This window comes from Triticum aestivum, chromosome 6B, assembly GCF_018294505.1.
Source record: "Triticum aestivum cultivar Chinese Spring chromosome 6B, IWGSC CS RefSeq v2.1, whole genome shotgun sequence".
Taxonomy (NCBI): domain Eukaryota; kingdom Viridiplantae; phylum Streptophyta; class Magnoliopsida; order Poales; family Poaceae; genus Triticum; species Triticum aestivum.
Window position 1 is genome coordinate 478,253,947 of NC_057810.1, and position 10,938 is coordinate 478,264,884.

Below are 10,938 nucleotides of genomic sequence, written 5' to 3' on the forward strand. Positions count from 1 at the left end.
GTTGTTCCCTTTGTCATCGGTATGTTTTTTGCCCAAGATTTGATCGTCGGTATCTTCATACCTAGTTCAATATCGTTACCGGCAAGCCTCTTTACTCGTTCTATAATGCATCATCCTATAACTAACTCATTAATCACATTGCTTGCAAGGCTTATAGTGATGTGCATTACCGAGAGGGCCCAGAGATACATCTTCGATACATGGAGTGACAAACCCTAATCTTGATCTATGCCAACCCAACAAACACCTTTGGAGACACATGTAGAGCATCTTTATAATCACCCAGTTGCGTTGTGACGTTTGGTAACACACAAGGTGTTCCTCCGGTATTCGGGAGTTGCATAATCTCATAGTCAGAGGAACATGTATAAGTTATGAAGAAAGTAATAGCAATAAAACTTAACGAACATTATGCTAAGCTAACGGATGGGTCTTGTCCATCACATCATTCTCTAATGATGTGATCCCGTTCATCAAATGACAACACATGTCTATGGTCAGGTAACATAACCATCTTTGATTAACGAGCTAGTCAAGTAGAGGCATACTAGGGACACTTTGTTTTGTCTATGTATTCCCACATGTACTAAGTTTCCAGTTAATACAATTCTAGCATGAATAAATAAAATTTATTATGATATAAGGACATATAAATAACAACTTTATTATTGCCTCTAGGGCATATTTCCGTCGATTTCTACCCTAGAGCTTATTGAAAATTTGGATAAAAAGATCCATAATCACATTACTCAAATTGGATCGAAGGTAGGAATCACTTTGAAGAATCTAAAGGAAAAGGAAGCCATAGTTAATGAAAAAATAGACCAAGATTCTACTAGGATTGATAAATTAGAAGACATTATTACCAACTTGGCTTCCGCTTTTGTCGTTGTTAAAACTACTCCAAAATTTCCCTCTACTAAAGCTACTAAGTTTATTTATCTTCTTTAGCCGCCTTGGGGGGTCGACGTTGTCGTATCCTCCCGGCGGCGGCGCTGCACCGCCAACGCCTGTCAGGTCCTCCTCGTCATCATCCAGCCGGTCGTGTAGGAGGTCTGGGCGGAGACTTACCTGCATGGCGCGTCGTGCCGGCATCGGCGCCAGCCGGCCGCGTTTTGGCCGCCCCCTCATTCTCTGCACGGACTCGCCTCCGTCCAAGTCGGGCAGATCGTCCAACAAGATTTGCGCCATTGGCCCGTCATGGATCTGTTGGGCCGCAAACAGCTGCGGCTCTCCTGCTGCATCAGGTCGAAGGAACAACTCAGACATAGCAAAAAACAAGGACCAAGGACTCACCACTAGCGCCGGATTCTATAGGTCGTAGGGTGCCTTTCTGAAGTGCCAATCGGCAGTCAACTCGGCCTTGGATATGCTGTTATCCTAGTCGGCGACTTGTTCCGACTTCAGCTCGTGGGGTGACATCCGACAGGGATCATGCCGGTCTCTCATCTCGGTAATCTTGTGCGCCCGGCGCTACAGTGGCAGCACCCAGTGCGCGATGAAGATGGCAATGAGGTCTGTCCTAGTAAGCCCCTCGCGCGCTGTCATCTTGGTGATCCGGTTGCAGATGTTCAGCATCTCCCGCGACGGATTCTTGGGCTGATGGCCCCATTTCACCTTGGCGTGCGGCAGCTCATCGACGAACGGCAGCAAGTTGACGTAGTCCACCTTCGAGTCAACATTGTGCACGTAAAAGAACAAATTTTGCAACTTCTTGGCAGAATCCTTGATGAGCATCTAGGGGAACGGCCCGTTCGGTTGACCTGAGACCACGGCGGCCCCGCAGTCGGACATGATGGCAGCAGTCGGCCCTTGCTGCTTGAGGAAGAAGAGTCTGGCCCACGGCTCCTTGTCTGGCATCAGGCCCAACTAGCCCTCACAGAGCGTGGCATAGCCGACGAGCTGCAGCACGGCGTTGGCACCCAGGTGGTGTGACTGCAGCCCGAATAAATCAAGAAAGAAGCGGAAGAAGAGGCTCGCAGGAAGGTCGAGCCCACGCGTAAAGTGGGAGTAGAACACCACGTGCTCGCCCTCCTGCGGCTCTGGCACCATCTCCCCGCCGGCGCGCGCCACCATTGCCGTTGTCGGCGACACCCCCTTTGTGTCGCGGAGGTACTGTATGTCGGCCTCGCTGGTCCCGGAGCCTTCCCAAGATCCCTTCGGCCGCGCCATCAGCAGGGTTCTCCGAGGGCACGGGCGCGGCGATGAGGAGGAAGGCGCGGCGGTCGTCAGGTGATGCAGGTGGCGGCCGTGCGCTGTGGCAGGGGCGCGCTCAGAACTCAGGGGAGTAGGAGAAGAGGAAGACGAAGGGAGAGCAGGGGGCGTGCAAGGGCATCTTCGCCGCGCCCCCTGATACGTCTCCAACATATCTATAACTTTTGATTGTTCCATGTTGTTATATTATCATTCTTGGATGTTTTACAATCATTTTGTAGCAACTTTATATTATTTTTGGGACTAACCTATTGACATAGTGCCCAGTGCCAGTTGTTGTTTTTTGCTTGTTTTTTACTTCACAAAATATCAGTACCAAACGGGTCCAAGCGCAGCGGAACTTTTTGGAGAATTTTTTTGGACCAGAAGACACCTGTTGGGCCAAAGAAGTACCAGAGGGGGCTCTAAGGGGATCACAACCCACCTAGGCGCGCCTGGGGGCCCACGCGCGCCCTGGTGGGTTGTGCCCACCTCGGCCGCCTCCCGCACCACCTCTTTGCTTTATAAATACCCCGAAAATCCAAAAACCCTAGGGGAGTCGACGAAACACAATTCTAGCCGCCGCAAGTTCCAGAACCACCAGATCCAATCTAGACACCATCACTGAGGGGTTCATCATCCTCATTGGTGCCTCTCCAATGATGCGTGAGTAGTCCGTTGTAGACCTACGGGTCCGTAGGCAGTAGCTAGATGGCTTCTTCTCTCTTTTTAATTCTCAATACAATGGTCTCTTTGAGATCTATTTGATGTAACTCTTTTTGCGGTGTGTTTGTTGGGATCTGATGAACTTTGAGTTTATGATTAGATCTTTACATCCATGAAAGTTATTTGAGTTTATTTGATCTCTTATATGCATGATTACTTATAGCCTTGTATTTCTTCTTCGAATCTTTGGTTTAGTTAGGATGACTAGATCGATTTTTCTTGCCATGGGAAGAGGTGCTTTGTGATGGGTACGATCGTACGGTGTTCTTTCCCAGTGACAGATGGGTTAGCAAGACATGTATGTATCGTTTCTATTAAGGATAACAAGATGGGGGCTATTCCTACATGAATAGATCTTGTCTACATCATGTCATCGTTCTTATTGCATTACTCCATTTCTCCATGAACTTAATACACTAGATGCATGCTGGATAGCAGTCGATGTGTGGAGTAATAGTAGTACATGCAGGCAGGAGTCGGTCTACTAGACTTGGACGTGATGCCTATATAATGATCATTGCCTGGATATCATCATAATTATTTGAGGTTCAATCAATTGCCCAACAATAATTTGTTTACCAACTGTGTGCTATTTTCTCGAGAGAAGCCACTAGTGAAATCTACGGCCCGGTCTATTTTCTCATCATATATTTTCAGATCTATATTGCTATTTGCCTTTTTATTTATTTGCATATTTTATTTTTGAAAGTGCGTTACGTCGACTAGAGGGGGGTGAATAGGCGATTTTTATGAATTCTTCACTGAGGAATTTCAGGGTGAGGAAATTCCTAAGCGAAGATCTACTTGCAGTGGAATATGTACTCAGGTATAAGCATAACAGAGCAACAGCATAGTCATCATAATGAAATGAAAGACAAACACATAGTAGAGAAAGCGTAAATACAGGATAAGCAGGATGAAGACAACACAGACTGAAGAAATAGGATTGAGGAATTAGAGAAAGTCTTCAGTCAAAGTTTTCAAATAGAAATGATCAGGTTTATCAACACATAACTGAGGAAATGAAAGGGTTGAGGAAATAGAACCAGTTAGCTTGGTGAAGACAATGATTTGGTAGGCCAGTTCCAACTGTTGTGACAGTTGTACGTCTGGTTGGAGCGGCTAAGTATTTAAACTCGAGGACACACAGTCCCGGACACACAGTCCCGGACACACAGTCCTCACCGTATTCTCCTTGAGCTAAGATCACACAGACCTCGCCCAACAGTAGTGGTAAGTCTTCATAGGTGACTTCCAAACCTTCATAGACTTGGTCACTCGTCAATCCACAATTCCTATTGATGCTCAGACCATGACGCCTAACCATCTGGAGGATACACAGTCCTCAAAGGTAACAAGCATCGGTTCCACACAGGAACAATCTTCAGTGATGCTCAATCACTTTGGGGTTTGTAGGTTTGGGTTTGGGATTTGGGTTTTCCTCACTTGATGATTTTCGCTTAAAGTCCTCTGAGGATGGGATGCTCTCAAATGACAAGTGTCAGTTTCTCTCGGAGCACCCAACCAACTAGTGGTTGTAGGGGCTGGCTATTTATAGCCTAGGGAGCATCCCGACATGATAAGACATAAATGCCCTTGGCTGATATGACCATTAGGTGGTAGGATATTTTTGGATAGCTGGCGCGTGGCATAGCAACGGTCGGATTTGAGGTTCGAATTCCTTAGGGCTATCATGTTCCTCACTGTGTAGGAAATTCGCACTGGCGAATTCCTAACTCCTCAGTCGGAACAAATTTCTCAGAGACCAGAAGATCTTCGTCTCTGTCACTGAATAAATTGACTGAACTGATATGAGATTTCCAATGGCTTCACTCGAAGGATTGGGTAGGTGTAGGATTTTGAGATGAGCATCACTTGGAAATCGGTTTCCTTAGTATTACCTCGACCCCCTTTAATAGTACGGTGTTTCCTATGACTCAAGAAAGAGAAAAAAGAAACTACGAAAACAAAAGTCTTCACACTTCAGATTCCTCGCATGAATATCCAAGTCTTCAAGGTCACACCAATTTCTTCACTTTCAAAGTCTTCAGGAGAACCAAAGTCTTCAGCCGAAGACATTCATTTTTAGGAGTCGACTTTCACTGTAAATATCAAACTCCTCATTGACTTATAGAATATGTGTATACTCACACACATATTAGTCCCTTAACCTATAGGTCTTCAATGCACCAAAATCACTAAGGGGCACTAGATGCACTTACAATTGTCATATCTATATTACCAAAAACCCAAAAATACCTCGCTAAATTTTATTTGCCTTTATTTTATTTGTATCTACCAATCTATCACTTTACCAATCTTTTACCTGAGAGGGATTGACAACCCCTCTTTCGCGTCGTGTTGCAAGTATTTGTTCTTTGTGTGCATGTACCGTTTACATAGTGTTGCTTGGTTCTCCTACTGGTTCGATAACCTTGGTCTCATAACTAAGGGATCTACCTACCTTAGCTGTATTGCATCATCCCTTACTCTTTGGTGAAAATACTGATGCGGATACAAGACATCAGAAAAGGGAGGACCACCCCTCCCCCGGTTTTATAACAGTGGTAAAATGTGGGGAAGTGGGATCGACTGCGCCCATGATCCCCACTTCCCAACGCTGTGCGGGCACGTTTCCCACGTGCATTAACTGCATGGGGGAACGCAACTGTCTAGTGTCGACGCAGTAAATCCTATGCATGTGGGCCGAGGGTGCGGCATCGTAGGGCCCGACCCCGATGTTGCGTCCCATCACGCGCATGGCCTAGCAGGCCCTCGCCCGCCACACGTCGCCATGTGGCGGCCCGCCGCGCCGCGGCGAGCGCGAACCGTCTATGAACCAAGACTGGGTGGGCGGACGCTCCAGTTTCCCGCCCAGGTCGGGCCGCAGCGATCCGGCTTCCGGAAGCCGGCATCCAGTGGGTGTTACCGGAGCCCGCGACCTCGAACCGGCGCCCAGGCGATGGGCGCCACCCGGTCGCACCGCCCTTCTTCACCAACAAACCATTTCCTCAGGGGGTAAGCTGTGAATTCCCCCCTGCTTGAAGCCGGCAAGCAATCACAACTTCGGGGACTACTGTCGGGGGGATGACCCCTGGGCAGGCAACGGAACGAGGATCTCTTTTCAAAACATCGGGGCAAGCTAGGCCCCTCAATCCGGCTGGCCCACCCGCCGACTCCCAGGTGCAAGCCAGTCGGGTGTGGCCACCCGGCCCAGCTGGCTAGCACATGCTGACTGGCCACTAGAAGACAACTCCCAGTGACAAGCAGGCATGGCTACAGTGTGATCTCCTTTACGTCGGTCCCGGCGGGCGCGGCAACAGTGCGCCCCGTGCCCCTGCCCGGGGCGGGCGGGCGGTGCTGGCCGCCCCATGACGCCTGGCAGGGCATGCCACAGTGTCGAGCAGTTGTACCCACGCCCGGTGGCCCTGGTACGACCCGCTCCCGGCGGAAACGGCGAGACCCGCACCCGACGGACCCGGCAGGCCTGTCGGCCCCCATTGCCAACTCCTAGAGGATGACACCATGGCCCCGCGCCCATGTAACTTTACCATTTGTAACCCTGGGGGGCCGGCCTATAAGACCCCTGGTGCCCCTCCATAGATCAGGAGAATCCACACACATATATGAGGCAGGGTAGAGGACCAGTTCCCTCTTCCTCCTCCACCCAAATAGCTCCAGGAGCAACTCTGTGACCCAGTGCATATCGTCCATTCGGCAGACTAGGGGTGTACCTACCATGGAGGGGCCCGAACCTAGGTACGTCTCGTGTCACACACCAAGGCGTGCCAACCTCGCCTCTGGAACCCACCGACGTCCTCACGTAACCCTCCACTTTTATCCATCCCATGCCATCTGTCGTGAGATCACCACGACACATATAGAGTCATATTGTTCTAGTATCGAGTTGTAATGCTGAGTTGTAAGTAAATAAAAGTGTGATGATCATCATTATTAGAGCATTGTCCCAGTGAGGAAATTAAAAAAAAAGTCCAAAAAGAGCCGAACAAAAAATGATAGGAAAAGAGAGAAGGGACAATGTTACTATCATTTTCCACACTTGTGCTTCAAAGTAGCACCATGTTTTTCATATAGAGATTCTCCTATGTTGTCACTTTCATATACTAGTGGGAATTTTTCATTATAGAACTTGGCTTGTATATTCCGATGATGGGCTTCCTCAAATGCCTGAGGTCTTCATGAGCAAGCAAGTTGGATGCAGACCCACTTAGTTCTCATTGTTGAGCTTTCATACATGTATAGCTCTTAGTGCATCCGTTGCATGGCAATCCCTACTCCTTGCATTCACATCAATTGATGGGCATCTCCATAGGTCATTGATTAGTCGCGTCGATGTGAGACTATCTTCCTTTTTTGACTTCCCCTTATTGATCTCTATCACCGCATTCTATCCAACCCATAGTGCTTTGTCCATGGCTCACGCTCATGTATTGCGTGGGGGGGGGTGAAAAAGCTGAAGCGCGTTAAAAAGTATGAACTAGTTGCTCAGCTTGTCATTGGGATTGTACATGATTAATACTTTGTGTTAGGAATGTGGAGCATGACAAGATTATATGATTTTGTAGGGATAGCGTTCTTTACCATTTTTATTTTGAAAGGCACGATTGTTTGTTGGTATGCTTGAGTATTGATGTCTTTATATCAAATTATAGACTATTGCTTTGAATCATTTGGATCTAAATATTTGTACCATAAAAGAAAGATTACATGATGATCATGTTACGTAGCATTCCACATAAAAAAATTATTTTTATCATTTACCTACTCGAGGACAAGCATGAATTAAGCTTGGGGATGCTTGATACGTCTTCAATGTATCTATAATTTTTTATTGTTCCATGCTATTATAGTATCAATCTTGGATATTTTATATAAATTTTAATGCTATTTTATATCATTTTTTGGGACTAATTAACCCAGTGCCTAGTGTGTGTTGTTGTTTTCTGCTTGCCTTTTGTTTTCCAGAAAATCAGTACCAAATGGAGTCGAAATGCTACGAAATTTTTTGATAAATTTTTTTTTGGACAAGAGAGACCCTAGAAGATTCAGGGGGAGACCAAAAGGCAAGCAAGGAGACGGCAAGGCAACTGGCTGTGCCCAGGGGGGCGTGCCCTGATGCCTTGTGGGCCCCTCATGGCTCCGTCTGACCTAATTCCACTTCTATAAATTCTCATATATTGGGAAACCAATGGAGAGCCACTCGAAACACTTTTTTGGCTGTTGTAAGTCTCTGTTCTTCCGTGATCCAATTTGGAGGCCTTTTTCGGTACTCTGCCGGAGGGGGAATCGATCACGGAGGGCTTCTACATCATCCTTGTTGCCCTACCGATGATGCGTGAGTAGTTCACCACAGACCTACGGGTCCATAGCTAGTAGCTAGATGGCTTCTTCTCTCTCTCTTTGATCTTCAATACAATGTTCTCCTCAATGTTCTTGGAGTTCTATCCAATGGAACCTTCTTTTGTGGTGTGTTTGTTGGGATCCTATTATTTTGTGGGTTTATGATCTGAATTTTTATGATAAGTAATGGAGTCTTTTCTGAACTTTATTATGCATGATTTTTATAGCTTTATATTTCTCTCTGATCTATCCATTTGGTTTGCCCAACTAGATTGATTAATCTTCAGTGGGAGAGGTGCTTTGTAATGGGTCCAATCTTGCGGTGCTCTATCTCCTGGTGACAAAGTAAGGGACAAGACATGTATTTGTATTGTTGCCATTAAGGGTAAAACGACGGTGTTTATTCATATTGATTGGGTTTACTTTGTCTACATCATGTCATCTTGCTTAAGACGTTACTCTGTTTTTCATGAACTTAATACCATAGATGCATGTTGGATAGCGGTCGATTGGTGGAGTAATAGTAGTAGATGCAGGCAGGAGTCGGTCTACTTGTCTCGGACGTGATGCCTATATACATGATCATTGCCTTGAATATCGTCATAAATATGCGCTTTTCTATCAATTGCCCATAGTAATTTGTTCACCCACCGCATGTTATGTGTTCGAGAGGAAAGCCTCTAGTGAAAACTATGGCCCCGGGGTCTACTTTAATCATATATAAAATCCAAAAATACCTTGTTGCATTCTTAATTTTTTTTATGTTTTTTTGCAATTTAGTTTACTATCTATCACTATCAGAATTAATTCTTACAAATAACGAGTTCAAGGGGATTGACAACCCTCTTTCCCGCGTTAGGTGCGAGTATTTGCTTTTGTGTGTTTAGGTGTTGTTCACGAGGCTTTGTGTGATCCTCCTACTGGATTGATACGTTGGTTCTCACTGAGGGAAATACTTATCTCTATTGTGTTGCATCTCCTCTCCTCTTCCAGGAAAATCCCAACGCAGCTCAGAAGTAGCATGTTCCGATTGGTCCGTACCAATTTGGTAAGTGAGTGCGCGTGTGAGCTGATGGATCTAAATCAACGACTGTGATTAGATCAGATGGGTTAGGATTAGGGCTCATCGTAGCCTCCGTCGGGATCTCACCGGAAAAATCAACAATAGCGGCTCATGGCTTGGGCATGGATGCTCCGGTCATTCTGGTGGTCCTCCGGTGGCGCGGAAGGCACGGGTGGACGCGGTCGGGGACGACGAGGTGGAAGATGGCCTCAGCTGCCCTCAGGGACGACTGAGTCGACGCATGAGCTCGCCGGAGTTTGGGCGGCGATGGACGGCTTCGGGTGAAGACAATGCACCATGTCTACTGTCTTCGTTTCATTCTCGTGCATCTTCCTGGCCATTTGGCCCAAACGCATGAAGATGAGCCAAATGGTCAGGGAGATGCACGAGAATGAAATGAAGACAGTGAACATGGTGCACGGGCCAAAATACCTCGAGGCTCGCTAGAGTTTCAACGCCGGCGGTGATGAGGTTCGGTCGTCGATGAACGCGAGGTTACAGGCGGTTGTGGGCTTGCCGAGGACGGGGAGTCGAGCAGTGGCTTTGGTTGGTCTCGGGGGTGGGTGTGCTCGCCGGAGCAAGCTAGGGCTGAACGGAGACGGAGGGGTCGCTGGCGGCAGCCTTACCCCGTCCGGGTGGGCAGTCATTTATAGGGGCATTACCGTGGGGCTGGCTCGCACAATGCCCGCGCGTAGTGGGGAACGTCGGCATGCGTGCATGCGGGTCGTGTGCGAGGTCATGACCGAGCGGTTGCGGGGGGTGGGACGGTCCTGACATGTTGGGCCATCATGGGCTCAAGGAGAGAGAGAGTGGCAGGGTTGGGTTGCTGCGCTGGCTGGGCTAGCTGGCTATACTGATCTGCTAGCTGGTCCAATTGGGCCTTTTCTTTTTATTTGATTCCTGCTTCCGTCTTTCTATTTTTCTTTTTTGTCTTTCGATCTTTTCAAATGATTTTGAATTTGAATTTTCTTCCAATAAAGAATATGTCCTAAATTCCAAATGGAATATTTGGGAATGTTTGAAAATTTTGTTTGGGCAATTTGGACTTATATTTAATGCACTTATATTTTCCCTTTGAATTTGAATTTGGTTTCAAAACCAAATATGTTTCAAATTCATTTTAAAAAATAGGCATTTTAGAAAATAGGCAGAAGGGTCAAGAATATTATTTGGACTTATGAAATTCATCTTCCTGCCACATAAAATGCAAAACCATTTTTGAATAATTCCCTTTGGTCCTGAATAGACTCAAACGTATCCAACCCAATTATTTTGACTTGGGACTTATTGTAAATATTTTTGCCCAAATAATATTTTCAAAATGGCTTGGGTTCCTACTAAGGCTTGCTAGGGTTTCACTAGTTGCATTTGAATTTTCATTCCTCTAGGCAAACAATCAAACAATTCAAAGTCAATCACAGTCAAATCCTAGGCAAACATGGGTGTTTCCTAAAAAAAAATCCTGTGAAAATTTTAATATACCAGATTTGGGGGGAAATCTGGGATGTGACAGAAGGTCTACAACATCCACAGCCGTTTGATTCATTTCCCACTAAGATGAGCGGCAGGATTGGACCCCGTCATTGGCAGGGAGA